General features: G+C 36.3%; 1 long non-coding RNA gene across 1 annotated transcript in view; it reads right to left on the reverse strand.

Annotated features, from left to right (window-relative positions):
* Positions 1-446: 446 nt before the first annotated feature.
* LOC149137041 (uncharacterized) overlaps positions 447-18,949 on the reverse strand; it is a 22,454-nt gene continuing 3,951 nt past the window's right edge. Inside the window, exon 2 of the long non-coding RNA XR_016238774.1 lies at positions 447-716. This is a non-coding gene — a long non-coding RNA (uncharacterized LOC149137041). The remainder of the gene's footprint in view (positions 717-18,949) is intronic.

Genomic DNA, 18,949 nt, shown 5'->3' on the forward strand with positions numbered 1-18,949 from the left:
GTTACTGTTTGTACAGGGTACGTTTATGCTGGAAAAATTAACACATTAATTAACTTTCCTCTACGAAATATCTTAACTCATTTCACACTACACATCATTTCCATTTCTGAGTTCTCCAATTGATTGTCGATAAAATTTCAAATTTGCAAACGTATTTTAAAAGCATATTATTTTGGATATCATCATATTAATAAACTTCATTTTAACCAAAACAAGATTTTTTTTCTCCAAAACAATTTAATTTCACGAAAGTAATTTTCCATATAGTTCATGCACAGAAGGATTGTAAAACTTGATAAATAAAAACTACTAACATTCGCGAATTGTTTGGCGTTTAAAAAGAATTGACAGGTTTGTTTTAAGAATTCATTGATTAACCAAATAATACATCAAATACCGGTACCTTATCGTATCTCAGTGATTCACTCCTTGCAATGGAGTAATGGGTAGCATTAAGACAACCGTGATCAAGGAAACCCTATGATAAAAGGAATTTCAGTTATGAGCAGCCCATCTTTTGGGGAGGGTGTCTAGGTTTATATTATCAAATATGTGCTTCCCCTCCTTAAAAACGGTGGAGTATGATTTGGTTGGTATCTTTAGCAAATCGAATCCAGTCTATTGTTACAAGTAAGGTCTCACGCATAGTTTGGTTGTAAAATTTCGATCATCGAGGTGTATTTAAGCAGTAGACTCCCTCTACTGATGCTTAAAATCTAGAAAGAAAAATAAAATAAAACGACAGTAATGAATATAAAGGAAATAAATAAATCAGTCGATCACAATTTATGACAATATAGAGAGTACATATGGAGATGAATGTGTTTTATTTTAAACCAAATGGTGAAGGGAACGGATATGTTCTAGTCATATGAGAGCTTCTCAGCGAAGCATATTCTACTCAGCAAGGCTAAGAACGAGTAAATTATTGAAGGCTGAGGGAAAATGCCTCAAGTGTAAATTGAACACAAATGCGACACAGTCTCTCTCTCTCTCTCTCTCTCTCTCTCTCTCTCTCTCTCTCTCTCTCACACACACACACACACACACACACACACACACAAACACACATACGCACACACCACATACCCCCACACACATACACACGCATATATATATCACATGAAGTTAAAGAACTTTGGTCACCTGAGATTATCTAAGCATTAAGTAGACAGATTTTCCTCAAGGAATGTTTTTAAATAATCTATAAAGAACATTAATGAAAGTAAAAGTGGAAAGTCCAGTAAGAATAATTGATCAAGATTCTCTCTACAGAAGTATTCATAGTACATTATAGTTTCCATCAATTCTAGGACTTCTATGTTAGAACTAGTTGAGCCAACATCAACGAATTTGTATTTCTAAGCTGTCAATGAAACTATAGACTACTGCTATCCCAACGCCTGCCAATCTATTCATCTTCGTTTACCGACCAATGGCTAAATCTCCGATAAATTGTAAGGTTCTTTGTGATCTTTTTGATTTATCTTGAACGTGGCTTTTTCATGAAAGAAATTTATAATTTCGAGAACCGTTGTACACAAACCAGATAACACGACATACTATTGAATATTTCAATATATTGAACAATTGTATCACAACAGAGGTAGTTATTTGATGCGTGACAAAGCATTTGCCTTAAGGAATTGGTTGTTGCATATATCGTGCAGCATCATAAAATGAAAACCAGTAAGATGAACCGAAACACACTATCAAGTGATAAGTAACAGATGTAATGTAAAAAAGAAGATGCAACAAGAAGTATTTCATTATAATACCATTGTGAATAGTGTGACCGAAGAATGCATAACATTAACATAGAGAGTTGGAACCATGATGCTAAGATCGCGTATTCGATTCCTGTATTGTGCCTTGTGTCCTTCAGCAAACCACTTTTGTCCACTGTTCCTCTATCTACTCCTGAGTACCAACCGAGAGATGATGCAACCATATCTTCATCCAGTTATTACATTCTGAATGTTCTGCTGGATAAAGAGTTGAAGGGTCAAAGCAATGTCTTTGGTTACTCGTGACTATGTAGTCGCCTAAGATAATTAGCGAAAGCACGGTACATGCTACGAAGTAATACTCACTCACGAGTAGTTTTTATGCGTGTGTTTTAGAAGCGCGTTATCTAAATCGAAGAACTCAACAGTTCCAACATACATACAGTATTCCTTCTATAACGATAAAAATATATTTAATCGTTATGTTACGGAGTTGTTACATTAAGATGCTCCGAGTAAGTTGATATGTTTTCGTCCTGTAAAAATAACTGCATATATAGAAATACAATATTCTAATTATTCTAATCTTCAGTCGTTGGATTACGGCATGCTGTGGCCCCCGCCTTGAAGTGTTCTTATTCTATCGGTTTCTTTCCTATCGAACCGCTTTTATTACAAACCATATGTGTGTTTGTGTCAAGGACCATGACACAAACACACGTATACTCACGCGCACAAACATACATATACACTGAGTTTCTATACAGTTTCCATCTACCACATTCATTCACAAGGCATTTGTTGACCTGGGGCTATAGTAGAAGACACATATTCAAGTTGCCCTCCGCTGAGATTGAACCCGAATACATGTGGTTGTGAAGTAAACTTCTAGAGCACATGACGTTGCCTAGATAGTTTTCGATAGTCTACAAAGTAACGACAGCGATCTAGTTGAATCACTAACATATTGCGCAAAATGCTTAACGGCATTTTTTCCGGCTTCACATTTTTAGTTCAAATTCCACCGAGGCCTACTTTGCCTGTCATCCTTTTGGAACCGATAAAAGAAGTCCATTTGAGCACTGGGCTGAGATGTAATCGGCTTACTCTTCCCTCCAAAATTGCTAGCCTTGCGCCCAAAAAACTGGCTTTGTGCCAAAATTAGAAATAAAATACTCCACAAAGCAATAATAAATTGTTTATAAAATTAGGCATTCTTTTGTTCTTTTCTAATACCTGCAGGATGGTGTTAAAAGATAAATACTGTACAAATCACATTTCTAGTCTTGTATATAAATAATTAAATTATATACTGTATGGTCTGTTATTTAATTTTCTTCGTACTCTAATTTCAAATGTTTACTTGTAGGTTATTTGTTTCTGATGTGTAAACATAGATTGATGGAGCATATGTGGTACTGGCGGCCCTTACACTAAATATAAAACAACTAAATACAATTTGTGATTTTTCGATTATCACACTTCGCTATTTTTTCTTCAGTTTATAACTGCAAGGCTATTATATTGTAAGATTATAAATATGTCATAATAGAGTATTAATTAATTTATGTGATGTATATATATAATTTTACATAAGGAAACTATAAACAAGATTATGAAATCCGCAGTCCTCACCACTATAACTCACTAACATATCAAAGACTCAACTAAATCTTTTCTGTTGTTTAAGATGCTAGACCTTTCAAATTTGTTATGCTTTTGAAAAATGGACACACTAGATGATGTGATTCTGAAACATTAACGGAAAAAAGACAAGATGGTCATGGCTGGAACGTTTTCGAGGATAACCTTATTCATAAGGGCTACCATGGTGCTAAACGACAACATCCATGACTAAAATGTGTAGATGGAAAGTTGGCACTCCATCGGTTACGACGACGAGGGTTCCAGTTGATCCGATCAACGGAACAGCCGGCTCGTGAAATTAACGTACAAGTGACTGAGCACTCCACAGACACGTGTACCCATAACATAGTTCTCTGGGGAGATTCAGCATGACACAGAGTGTGACAAGGCTGGCCCTTTGAAATATAGGCTCAACAGAAACAGGAAGATAGAGTGAGAGAAAGTTGTGGTGAAAGAGTACAGCAGGGTTCACCACCACCCCCTGCCAGAGCCTCGTGGAGCTTTAGGTGTTTTTGCTCAATAAACACTCACAACGCCCAGTCTGGGAATCGAAACCGCGATCCTTCGACCACTAATCCACTGCCCTAACCACTGGGCCATTGCGCCTCCACAGATGGAACGTGAAAGAGGAAAATAGACTAAGATGACGAACAGAACAAGAACAGAGAGGGAGAGAGAGAGAGAGAGAAAGAGAGAGAAAGAGAGAGAGAGAGAGAGAGAGAGAAAGAGAAAGAGAGAAAGAGAGAGGGAGGAGGGAGGGAGGATAGACAGTAGAGAAATAAAAAGAACGAAAACGATTAGAAAAGGTAAGAGAAATGAAATAAACGCTTGTGTAAGACACGAATAAAACGAGTTACGTGTGAAATATCACATGGTTATTTACAGCCTACTTACATCGTCACCACTGAAGCGCACACGTTGCTGCTGGGCCCCAACTCAGTCTTGCTTAGTATGAAACGCTTCTGGCGACATTTTTAATGTTTTTTTGTTTGTTTGTTTGTTTTGTTTTCCACTTTCCTTTCTGTCTGTAGGAAAGCACTGGCGTGGCTGTGTGGTAAGAATTTTGTTTTCCAATCATGTAGTTCCGGGTTAAGTAACACTGCGTGGTACGATGTGCAAGTATCTTTAAAATATACCCCCCCCCCACCCGAGCTGACCTAAGCCTTGTGAGTATATTTGGTACACAATATGTGCGTGCGTGTATGTGTATACATACATACATACATACATACACATATATGTGTGTGTGTGTGTGTGTGTGTGTGTGTGTGTGTGTGTGTGTATTTGTGTGTATGCATATATATATATATATATATATATATATATATGCATACATACACATACATACACACATATTGATACTGCTTCCGTCACAAATAATTAAGTTTTAATAAGCCTGCTTTCTGAAAAGATGCTGATATTCTATATATTGTAGAAGCAAAATATGACTGCCATGCAGTAACAGGATGCCTCCTACTGATGATTTCCAGTGGAATGAAATCACGTTATATGGGAGTTCCGATGCCCATGACATACATTGATCGTCTTCTACGATCAGTATATATGCATTTACTCACCAAGCGCCGATATGAGAGGGTGTCTCAAGGCTAATAACAAAGTATTTCGTTTTCTAACAAGACGTCCGTGTTAAGTTGAATATAAAGATTACCTTTTGGTATTGATATTGTTGACGCCGTTAATAATTAATTTCTAATAAGCCTACTGGCTGTTTGCGACATCAGTGTCTGGATGCTGGTGTTCTATATATCGTAGCAGCGGGATTTGTTTGGCATGTGGTGACCGGATACCCCCCACTGATGATTGCCAATAGAATAAAATCACGTGATATGGGAGTTCCAGCGCTCATGTTAAACGATTCTCGTCCGCTACGATCTCTGTGTGTGTATACTTGTATGTACCAAGCGCCTTCATGAGATGATCTTTCAAGGCTAATAGCGCAGTATTCGGTATTAATACAACTTCTGTCGCTGATTAATATTTATATATATTTGTGTTTGTGTGTCTGCGTGTTTATGTTTGTACTTGTTCCTCACCACCGATTGATAAAATGTGCTGGTTTATGTCTCTGTAAACTATGGGTTCGGCAAAAGAGAACAACAAAATAAGTACGAGGTTTAAAAAATGTGTGGGGTCGATGCGTACGACTAAAACTCGTCATAACCGTGCCCCAGCATGATTGATACAAGCAAAAGGTGAGACAAATGTGATGACCCACGGGATAATTATCTATTTATTCTTTTACTTGTTTCAGTCATTTGACTACAGTCATGCTGGAACACCACCTTAGAGGGTTTTTAGTCGAACAAATGGACCCCAGGGCTTATTCTTTGTAATCCTAGTACTTATTCTATTGGTCTCATTTGCCGAACCGCTAAGTTACAGTTGTCAAGTTACGGTAGTCAGTTGTCAAGCGATGGTGGTGGGAGACAAACAGACACAGACGCACAAAAAGATACATATATATACGTATACGACGGGCTTCTTTCAGTTTCCGTCTACCAAATCCACTTGGCCCAATGCTATTGTAGAAGACAGTGGCCGAAGGTGCCACACAGTGGCACTGAACCCGGAATCATGCGGTTGGGAAGCTTCCTAGCCACACAGCCTTGTTGTTTTTTCATAAGAATAATGTTACATGAGGAAGATTTTGGTTACTATTTCTTTTTGGTGAAACGACCACATGGTAGATCCCGCATTAGCTTTGGCTGAGAGAGTTGCTAACAAGAAAGAATTTGTAAGGAGTGTGTTAAAGTGAAAATAAACGATGAAAAAATATAGGGAGAAAAATTTTTTTAAAAAAGAGTTAGGTATGGAATACCAAATGAGCAGTTACGTCTTGTAATAGTCAATTGAATCAAATGGAAAATTTGTAGCATGTTGCCTGACGCCCCAAGTCAAACTTGACTGAGTAGACTTTCGATTGAGTAATGAAAGTATTCAACCGTAACCATCTTACTACCTTCTTTTTAGCATATTCATGGAGCACCATGGACTACATTGTCCAAATTTGGTCAACAGTTTTCTTTATGACCGTACGATGTCATTTGAAATTGCAGTAAGTCGGCCTTGGTTGAAAAGACGACATAGTATCAAGCGCTTCCATCCGTGATCATTCCATTCTTTCTTCTCCTTTCTTTTTTTTTTTTTGGTCATGTATAGTATACGATACTGGTTGTTTCTTTAGCACTTTAAGTTTTTACAAGGTCGAGCTGCTAGCCCAATGCCTAACCTTCCTCCTTTCTCATCCTGGACTTGGGACCAGGCCACCACGGAGATAATTGGCTATCACTAATTGCCCGATGTGCCGCTCGAAGACACCAACGGACCGAAGGAGAAGAAGAAGGAGGAGGAGGAGGAGGAGGAGGAGGAGAAGAAGAAGAAGAAGAAGAAGAAGAAGAAGAAGAAGAAGCGTGTACCACAAGCTGTATTATTCAATGTGGCCTTCTGTTTTTTTTCCGCCTTAGTCTTGCTAAAGACGGCAAATGTGATTGAGGGAGATTCTGGCTACTGTTTCTAGTGAACGGAACGAGCACGTAGTGGTTCCTTCATTAGTTTGGGTTGTGAGAAATGCAGACAGTGGGCGCCGTGCTATCGAACTTGCGAGACATAGTGCATTGAAATGAGGAATCAGTTTACTAGCATCGTTTAGCATAGCTGTCGTTAAATGTAATATATTTTGTTTACTAAATTGTCTATATTTGCTTTTCTGTTTTTTAGAGGAATTACAACAACAACAACAACAACAACAACAAAACACCAATGACAATAAAAAAACAACCACGATAATGGACAAAACACACACACACACACATACAAAAAAGGAAGAAAAAACCAGTAAATATAGACCTTTTTTTCCTGAGCCTGTTAAAGAGTTATATATTACTGCAAACGAAAATGATATCTACCTAAGTTAACAAGTGAAAACAAAAATAATTATAACATTTAAACCAATTAAGTCCTGGTGATGGAGTTAATGTATGTTAAGCGATATACTTTTATTTATTTGATTATTTATTTATCAATTGAATTATTTATTTATTTACTTATTTAATCATTTATTCATTCATTTATTTAGATTTCCTTCTAGACAAACGTGTGTGCGTGTGTGTATATGTGTGTGCGTGCGCGCGTGCGCGTTTCTGCTATTTTGTTCCTGTTCTTTCGTCGGTTTTTTTTTTGGCGGGAGGAGGGGTTGTTATTTATTGCTATTGTTGTTATTGTTGCTGCTGCAGCTGCTGTTGACGTCGTTGTTTTAGTTTAATCTACCAAGCATATGGTGTGTCTTCATAGTAGCACAACCTTCTCGTAGGTTCGTCAATTACATGTCGATAACTCGTTACCTGTTAACCAGCCAGACGTAAGAAAATAAACCCAAAACAGATCATTCATCCATTATTGCACAGTAAAAACACGCACGCGCACACGTTTACATTAATATGCATGCACATGTAAAAAAATAAATAAATGTGCATTCACGTACAGTTATGAATTTGCATCACACACACACACACACCCGCATACACGTATATACTGATAGAGAGAGGCATGAAGGCAGATTCACTTATATACTCACTCATGCGCACACATATTCACACAGATACATACAGCAACACGCGCATCTTTATATATCCTCTAGCAGTTCATGCAACTACTTCTACAGAAGGCAGATTTTTTTTTCTTTTACTGCAGGTCGCTGTGATTTTTTTTATTTATTTACCAATTTGTTATTTTTGCATTTTCTAATATTGACAATCTTTCCAAACCATTTATATAACTGTCTGTCTTTTCTAACATCTTTGTACCGATTAAAACACAGTCTGTGAAGAATTACTTCAATAATACCGTACTACTTTAATGCATCTGTGCAACTAAATAGATTAATATAATCAATTAATTTTATTTCTTTTCATTTCAAAAGCAATTCTTTTGTTTACTCGTTTGTTTGTTTTTTTCCCGCTCACTCAGAAAAAAAAATCTTATAGCAGAGAATAGCGCAGAATTTTGCCGCGTAAATTATACAGCGATTCTATGTCATACAGTTCTACTTGATGTAAACATTATCATATGACATCATCACGATCACATTCGTCTTCACTCATGAATTTTATAAATTTGATAAAAAATATTCTTGAAAATGCCTTACTATATAATATTATATAATACTACATTAGATATTTTTTTTTTTAATCTATAAGAATGTATAGGTGCACGCTGAGATTAAACCGAATAAAAAGATTTGCAGGTGCCACGCGTTTTCAGTTCAATTTTTTCAACCGGAGTCAACATTACATTTTAACTATCAAGAGTTCATAAAATAAAGGTAAGATAGTGGGATGAATTTGAATAACTGTGTAACCTTCTTTAATAGAAAATTATTGTTATTAGATTAGAATAGTTGTGGTCGGGTAACAAAAATTGAAAGGGAGAATTAGCTGAAACAAAAATCTTATGCTACTAGGGACCAGGTTTATACTTGAATTCTCCCCCGACGACGATATCTATAAAACGAGGGTCCTTATCTGTTTACATTATCCCATCCTTCCTTAAACCAAAGATTGATTTTCTATAATACAACAATATTTTTGCTTATTGTTGATTTTGTTGCTTCTATTGTTGACATGAAAAACAAATATGACGAATAAAACATGTAACAAAAAGACAAAGCTACAGTGCAATTCATGACTGTTTGTGCAGTTTACTGCTATCGTTGTAGCAACGTAACTGCTCTAAAACTACTCCGATGTCATTTGTCATTCCTATGTGAATAGATTAAAAAAAGGAGGTATCTATAATGAACAGGGTTCAATCGATTATATTCTTTGGTATAGAGAAAATAAATCACCTCTAGTGTTATCTAGTCGCTATTAAGAAATAACACAAAGGGAGTTATAATGCTACACTCGCTTCTGAATCCCTATCTCATTACAAAGGTTGCATTCAGTCTTTGTGTGAAGAATTTAATTCTACTTGCCTGAAGCTTCATAGTTAATTAAGAACACTTTTTTATTATTATTGATTGACACATCATCCTGCTAACTTGAATCGACTGGATTGTTCATTGACTAGTTCAAAGAGTTGCGCTGGTAAAATGATAAGCGTTGCAACCCTTCTTTTCTAAGTCCTATACATCTAAGATGCTTTACTTGCACGGGCTAAATTACACTAAGAATGGATTGTTTCATTCGTTTGAGACTGATAAAATAATGGTTAATTAATAAACAAATATGGATTATATTAACTCTATGACGTCTCTTTATAGTGTTATATGTGTATATAAAAGAAATTATATTTTACGTACTTTTGCTAATTCCTTGGAAATATATTTCAATGTCACAACCTGACACTTACCTGCTTTTACAAACAATAAATTTGCAGGTATTAACTATTGCTTTGTTTTTTTTTGTAAGGTGCCGAGACAACATTATGCAACAGTAAATTAAAAAGTAGTTTATGTTAAACAATAACAAAAAAAAAATCACTCTTTACTTTTTAGTTTTTTTACAAAACTGTAGCAATTTGTAGGAGGTAAAATAGGTTCAATGATTGTATTTATTCCTGAAAGATATTAACAAACCATCATTATATTTGATAATATTGTTTAGTCATAGGTGTTTCTTGATTGAATAACTATGACCAATTGCTTCCAGCCTGTGATCATCCCTTTTATTTTTTTATTTTTATATCAGGGAGTTTATTATCGTAGGAATTTGACTGCTTATTATCAAAGGAACGAGGACTGGTCGCAGAATAATCAGGGCGTGTAGACAAGCCAACACATAATGCACATCACGGTTACTGGGTTTATAGTTTTTCAAAGAGTTTCTTTCAGACTTACTTGATCTTTAGTTATTGGTCGTATCACCTTCCCCGTAAGGCAATAGAGGTTTAAATTTAGGACACTTGTTATTCCGAACTTTGTTACAGACTGATCAGCATGGTAGCTAGCAATGTCAATTTGAAGAGCAGCCCAGGGAAACAGGGAAATAACTGGATTGGGGAAAGCTGTATATTATGCTTGAGTATACCTACACCAGATCTTACGATTTCTAACAAAAAGCATTCGTTGACAAAACAGTATACAAAGGAGGAAGTAAAGTTGTTCAAGTATATTTCCTTCCTATCTTCATCGCCCTTCCCCACTCTCTTCTTCGCTTTTGCTCTATGAATTTATTTGTGTATTCCATGTCTGTTCCCCCACCTTGTAATGATAAAAAAATGTTTTGTTCTGTAAGCAATAGCTTGACATTTTTTAAAAAACTTCCCTCGTAGTACTCAGTAAGTAACTAAGATAAGCCTTATCTTAAAATCCTTTATTGGAGGCAATCAGTGGACATAAGAATGAATAGAATGTGGATCACGTTTGACAACCAAAAACAACTAATTTTACGCATCTCTGGAATTAATATAGCAAATCCGTATTTGCTGTTTTGGTCTCTCGGCAAAGATACTTTCAGTTTTTACCGCTTCTATGTGCAGTCAACAAGAAATCTATAGGTTCAGTCTGACTAACTGCAGTTTGGTGCCATTAAGAAGTTCAGTATGGTAAATAAAACTTTGATAATCTAATCATATGCATATATATTATGAAGTGGCTTTTATATTAGCTTTGACGAAAAATTTTTCTGCCCCTGTGCAAGAGAAGTAAAGTGAAATGATCGTTTCTTCAATTTTTCATTCTAATGATACAGATGATAGAGAAAATGGATGTGTGCTGGTTCTTCATTTCTTGAAAGTTATCAGAGAACTGAGTGAAAGATTGGAACTTGGAATCAATCGATACCGTGTGGCAAAAGTGATTTCCTATAAAGCATTGAAGGCTCGAAGAGTATTGTCATTTCATAAACGTATTTTCCACAGAGATTTTTGAACTAAGAACCAAAAACTTGTCACGCACTCATTTCCGAGCATACCTCCGTGTACTACTACTACTACTACTACTACTACTACTACTACTACTACTACTACTACTACTACTACAGATAGTGCTGCTGTGCTGCTGCAGCTGATAATGTTGCTGAAGGTGATGATGATGAAGTGGTGGACGACAACGACTACGATAACTACGACGATGGCGACAACGACAACGAAGCCATGTTAACAACAATTTCTCATATTGGTATAAGTCCAAAACTTCAATGGTGGTTTTTAATCTTTTGCATCGACGTAGTTATTTGTGGAAATAGTCATCAAAATATTAATAATAATTTTAAAATTAGGACGCGGTCGATAACTTGTTTTCGAAAACAGTCATGTTGATCAAATCATTTCCTTATCTGACACATTACATTGTCCGGGATTTACATTCAGAACATGTAGGTAATAATAATAATAATAATAATAATAATAATAATAATAATAATAATAATAATTTCTACTAAAGGAACAAAGCCTGAAATTTTGGGGGAGGGGCTAGTCGATTACATCGACCTCAGCACTTGACGGGTACTTCATTCATCGACCCGAAAAAGTAAAAGACAAAGTCGACTTCGGCGAAGTTTGAACTCAGAACGTAGCCACGGTCGAAATACCACTAAGTATTTCGTCCAGCGTGCTAACAATTCTGCCAGCTCATCGCCTTAATAATATTAATTTCCCATTTCCCCACTTTATTTTCTTTGTCTACTTTTTTTATTTTTCATTTTTTTATTGTTTCTCTCTGTCTTTCTGCCCTTTCTCTCTATCACTTGACTTTGTAAATGGACAATTTGGTATGTTTATTTTAATGGCCTACCAATGTATACAATGCGTTTCTCTGCCCTAGGTGTCAAGAAGACACTCGGCAAGAAATAGAAACAGAATGGAAAGAAGATGATAATGAAAATGGTTTTGATAATAATAATAATAATAATAATAATAATAATAATAATAATAATAATAATAATAATAATATTCCAGGGAGACACGCTCTCTCCACTCCCGTTCTGCCTGGCATTCACACCTTTAACAGAATTGCTAAATAGAACTGGATGCGGTTACAAATGCTACGGAAAAACAGTCAGCCACCTTCTATATATGGATGACCTAAAATTATATGCTAAAAACGACAAAGAGCTAGAAACACTACTACAGACAGTACACGGCTTTACCAAGGAAATAGATATGAAATTCGGATTAGAAAAATGTGCCAAAGCAACCCTGAAAAGAGGAAAATTAGTTAAAAGCAGCAATATAACACTAGATAAATCCAATGAAATAAGAGAACTAGACGAAAGCCAACCATACAAGTATTTAGGAGTCAATGAACTAGATAGGATACAACATACACAAATGAAAGAAAAAATAAAGAAAGAGTACTATAGACGAGTTAGATCAATACTAAAAATAGAGCTCAATGCTAAAAACAAGATAATGGGTATCAACACTTTAGCTGTCCCAGTTATAAGCTACAGCTACAACATCCTTAACTGGACACTAAACGAACTATGTAAAATAGACAGGAAAACAAGAAAAATAATGACAGGATATAGGATGCACCACCCAAAATCTGACATAGAAAGGCTATATATACAACGCACAGAAGGCGGCAGGGGTCTTATACAGCTAGAAAACTATTATAAAATAACCACCATAGGACTGCAAAAATACCTACTCCAAAAGCAAGGGAAACTAATACAAATAGCCACAAAACACGAGCAAAACAAAAAGCTGTTTTCAGTATTTAAGGAAGCTGACAAATACAAACAAGAAATCAATCTACCTAACAAATACGAAGAAGCAGAAGAAGAAGAAGAAGAAGAAAAAGAAGAAGAAGAAGAAGAAGAAGAAGAAGAAGAAGAAGAAGAAGAAGAAGAAGAAGAAGAAGAAGAAGAAGAAGAAGAAGAAACAACAAAAGCTATAAAACAAATGAAATCCAAACTAAAACTAGAACAGCAACGAACCATGATAAAGCGATGGCAAGAAAAGCCCCTACATGGTAAATACTGGGCTAAACTAAATGCGAAAGAAATAGACAGAAAAATCCCAGCAATGGCTGAGAAGCTCAGGACTCAAAGCAGAGACTGAAGGATTTTTAATTGCTGCACAAGACCAAAGCCTCCCCACCAGAAATTACCAAAAACACATAATGAAAAGAAATATAACAAGTAACTGTAGAATATGTGGAGATGGACAAGAAACAATAAATCATATTATCTCTGGCTGCCCAGTCCTGGCTAAGAAAGAATATATTCACAGACACGACAGAGCTGGGACCTATATACACTGGAAGCTATGCCAACAGTATAGAATAACAACAGAAAAAAGATGGTATAAACACACGCCAGAAAAGGTCACAGAAAACGAGAAAGCAACCATACTCTGGGATATGCCAATACACACAGATAGAGAAATTAAGGCAAATAGACCAGATATAGTTGTCAAAGATCATGAAGAAAAAAAATGCTTTCTAATTGATGTATCAATACCAGCAGATGACAACGTTTCTCTAAAAGAAATGGAAAAACTTTCAAAATACAAAGACCTGGAAATAGAGATAACTCGACTGTGGAATCTAAAAACAGAAACAATTCCTATCATAGTAGGTGCCTTAGGTATAATAAAAAAATATTCAGACAAATACATCACAAAAACACCAGGACTTACAAATATATATAACATACAGAAAATTGCACTACTGGGTACTGCACACATTCTACGCAAAACACTTTCAATACAGTAAACATAAGAGCACCACAGCAAACCACAGCACATACCCAAGGCGCACAGAGCTGCGGTCGGTAGTGAAGTGAAAGCACGTTATAAAAATAAAACTACTGAACAACAACAACAATAATAATAATAATAATAATAATAATAATAATAATAATAATAATAATAATAATAATAATAATAATAATGATAATAAATGCCCTGATGCAGTACCAGGGAGTGGCTCTCATGGCTTTTGATCTTAACCAATTTGAAGTGTTATCATGTACATTGTTTTGTCTTGGTATAAAAGATAAGCTACAGAAAATATTCTGCTCAATACCACAGATTTACTTGTCAGTTGTTTGACCTTAACTAGTTGAGCACGTCCCTTAGTTGCTGCCGATATGTGCATCTCTGATTACGAGTAGAAGTAGTGTGGGAGCATCATAGCCTTGTGTTAAGAGGAATTCTTCGGGGTTTGAAAAATTCACCCCTGGAAACACGGGTGTTTTGTTCACCATCCTTAAAACAAACCTTTTTCTGGGACGTCTTCAGTAGGATGGGCTACTCCACGTGAAGAAAATTCTAACTGGGCACCACCTGCAAGGTTATGTGCTGTTTATCTCGATATGAGATGATCGTGTTACGCACATATGGCTGTGATGCATGTGCCTGGTGTACCCTTATCAGACTGGTAGTCATGATGGGTATATTAAGCTTCGTATATTTGTACCCCAGTGTTACTTTGATGTCATGCGCTGCTCTCACTCAGTAATGATGTTGATGATGATGATGATGATGATGACGACAACAACAACAACAATAATAATAATTATAATAATTATGATAATAGAATTAACAATATAATACCTACCGAAAATGTGATGCACCCACAAACACTTAAGAGACAAGATGAAGAAGAAAGAGTAAACAACTGGAAAATGAAAGGGTAATACTTCAGAGAAATTGAAGGAAAAAACAAGATCAACACTTGGCGATGGCTAAGAAAAAATGATATGAAAGGATGCACTGAGTCATTGATATGCAGCGCCCAGGAAAAACTCTGAGAACTAATTACACCAAGTTCCAAATTTATAAGAGTGGAGAATCACCCCTTTGTAGGATGTGTGGCAGCAGAAACGAAACAATCTCACATATTGTGAGTGAGTGCAGCAAGCTACCCCAAAAACACTACAAAAAGAGGAACGATAACGAGGCTAAGTTCGTACACTGGAGGTTGTGAAAAGCATAGCCTGAACAGAGCAAGGAAACGGTACGAACATGAACCAGATGGATTCACCGAGAACAAGGAACATAAGATACTGTGGGATTTTACAATCCAATGTGACTCCCTAATGAAGGCTCGGAGATAAAATGTTGTGGTAGATAAGGGAAAAAAGGAAACCAAGATCATAGATATTGCAATATCTGGAGATGCACGCATAAGTGACAAAGAAGTAGAAAATAATGAAAAGTACAGATTACTAAAAGACGAAATTGCAAGAATGCTGACTATGGAGAGAGTGTCAGTCATTTCAGTAGTTGTAGGGGCACTCGGAGCACTAACAACCAAGTTCAAGAAATATGTCAAAGAAATCGGATTGAACATGAGAGCACAGCAAGCCCCAAAAACTGCTCTGCTGGGGACAGCTAGGATTTTGAGATTTGTACTTGGATGTTGAATATCTCCCACGATAATTAACAACCAAGTATCAATGCTTGTAATGTGCAGAAAGAGAATTTGTGAGACCTCTGACAACAGGCTGCTGTCCGCTCTCACAGAATCTACCAGAATAAACAATACCGAGCGTTCTGAGAAGTGAAACAATAATAATGATGATGACGACGACGACGACGACGACGATGATGATGATGATGATGATGATGATGATGATGATGATGATGATGATGATAATGGGACTTTGGGAACAGTATCATAATATATTAAGGGAAACAAAGAAAATGAGAATGTCCAGTAGAGCTTTTGCAAAAAGTTTGCCTTCTTGCCACAGCCAGAAGATAATTCGAGAAGATAGTTCAAGAAAAGAAATAGCATGGTACCGTAGGCTGCAGGTAGCAAGCCTGCTACTTATGGAAGATTGCAGGACTGAGTTAAATGAATGATAATAATCCTTCCTACCATTAATAAGAACAAGGTCTGAAATTTTGTTGGGGAGGAAATCAGTCGATTACATCGAGCCCAGTAATTGACAGACGATTATTTAGACGATCCCGAAGGATGAAAAAGAAAGTCGACCTCGAAGGAATTTTGAACTGAAGCACGTAAACACGAAGTGCTACTGAGGGTTTTGCTCAGATCGGAAACGATCCTGCCAGCCTTCTTTCTACAATAGGTACAAGGCCTGAAATTTGAGGTAAAAGTGCTAACCATTTACATCGACCCCATTTATCGACCCCAGTATTTGACTGGCACTTATTTAATCGATCCGGAAGGATGAAAGGTAAAGTCGAGTTCGGCGGAATTTTGAACTTAGAACATAAAACCTCCGAAGAAATACTTAAAACACGTTTTCAACGTTCTGACGATTTTGCTACTTCGCCGCCTAATTTAATTCAAACAGAGACACCAGCGTGAACTTTATGGAGATGGCGTACATTCTATTTAACCGCTCCCATTTCCTGACTGGAATTTTAACGTACTCGCATGAATGAATTGCAATATCATCCACAGGACATTTAAACCCAAGCGTTAAGTGCTAAAATCTGCTAGGTATTAATAATAACAGTTGTTAGAAGTAATTTCAAAGTTGAGCACTATTCAGGAGATGTGAAAGTACTGTAAAGAATTACCTGTTGGGTGTGTTCTATATATATGAAGAGTTGTGTTAAAATCTGTCGCACATATAAAGTATTAGGATACGTGTCAGTCTTTGATAACCCGGTTACTAACAAAATAATAAACAAATGGACAATGTAGTTTTAAGTGGAGATATCCTAATAGGGTAAGAGGTACAAATGAGGACATGCGACGAAGTAGATGAGAAAATCTCAGATAATTAGTCTTGCTCCTTCTTAAGTTAGTAAAGAGAGAATGTTTAGTGATAATGAACTTTGCGTATTTTCTCAGACAGATGAGATCGAAGCGGCTGATGCCCAAATTAAACATTTATAGGTCAATGTCCGGCATAAACATTGTAGGCGTGGAGAAAACAGGAGAAGGAGGAGGATCCACTGGCTTAAATGTATACAGTAGAATGAAGTCCAGAGTGGACTGATGAATCAAATGATATTTAGCCTCGAAACGCGTTAACCGTGATGTGGGTTCGCATATCCTCTAAACTGAACTAATGTCACTCGATTGTGCTTAAAATTTAGTGATAATCTATGGGCTGGGAGTAGTAAAAATATGAAATATCAGTGCTTTATAATATGATGGTGAGAATATTATCGGTTCAGGAACGATGACTGACCTTAGAGAAAGCGAAGTCAATCCAAGGGCTGCAAACAAGAATATATTCTTGGATAATTTTAAGGACTAAAGATCCCTATTTCTCACACGTTGAATCAATTAATATGTTGCATATTTTAAACTATTTAGAATGCTAAAAGACTGATCCATCAAATTTTTTGTGGCATAGCTTCAGCATTTCTTACAAGCTTACAAGAACATGTAAATAACTGAGACAAAGCAAAACATAAATTAGCAGGGCCCACGAGTATGAAACAAACTACCTGTTCTTATCACCTCTTCATTGAAAAGACAAGAACTGCCTCATAAACAAGAAATCTCTCTCTCTCTCTCTCTCTCTCTCTCTCTGTTGGTCTCTCTCTGTTGGTCTCTCTCTGTTGGTCTCTCTCTGTTGGTCTCTCTCTCTCTCTCTCTCTGTTGGTCTCTCTCTCTCTCTGTTGGTCTCTCTCTCTCTCTGTTGGTCTCTCTCTCTCTCTGTTGGTCTCTCTCTCTCCCTCTGTTGATCTCTCTCTGTTGGTCTCTCTCTCTCTCTTTCTCTCTCTCTCTCTCTCTCTCTCTCTCTCTCTCTCTCTCTCTCTCTCTCTCTCTCTGTCTTTGTGTCAGCTTTCGTCCCCCACCTTGACAACCGGTAATTTAGCGGTTCGGAGAAAGAGTCAAAGAATAAATATCAGGCTTTCAAAAATAATTACTGGGGTTCAATTAAAATTCTTCGAGGTGGTGACCCAGCATGGCCGCAGTCTAACGACTGAAACAAGTAAGAGATAAGAGAAGATAGTTGTCTGATGTGTTAAAAGTTTGAATCACAAAATTACAATATGGACTGTTATACTTTATTACTTATAAATGCAGGCATCATGGAATATAAAGAACTAACTGGGTAGCAGCTCACAGTTAAACTGTTAAACTGAGAAACAGTCCTGGTAACTCGGTCAGCCTATCTCACCTACTTTGAATAGAGAGGAAAAAAAAACAGCAGCTGCTTTGCTTCGTTGAATTCAGGTCTATCGTGTAAATAAGCTTTAGTTTCCCTAATTTAAAGATAATCACTCACGTGTGCTAACTTAAAAGATAGCTATAACAAAACAACGTGCGTAAAAAGAGCAAGAAACTAGCCTTAACAACCAATAGATATATAGTTGGTAAGGCGATGAAAAAAAGAGCATGTAATAATGACAAATTAATATGTACTGAGAATTTCAGATTTAGTCAGAAAATATTCCTTAAATTATAATATTTGTGCAAGAAAGCGACCACAAATATCCTATGCATTTGTAACTAATTATGAATGAATACAAAAAAAAAAAAAAAAATGAAAGAGAGAAAAGGAAAAGATTACTTCAGCAAGCAATATTGTACATAATGCGCAGATGGATAAATTTTACGTTGATATTAGAATCAGACAGGTAGTTTTCACTTTCTTTCTAAGTGATACAGAATATGGCTTAGTTTATTTTCTAAATTTTATCTAGTTATTAAGAAAAAATCTGTTGATTAA

This window comes from Octopus bimaculoides, chromosome 2 (assembly GCF_046866305.1).
Source record: "Octopus bimaculoides isolate indiv1 chromosome 2, ASM4686630v1, whole genome shotgun sequence".
NCBI classification, from domain to species: domain Eukaryota; kingdom Metazoa; phylum Mollusca; class Cephalopoda; order Octopoda; family Octopodidae; genus Octopus; species Octopus bimaculoides.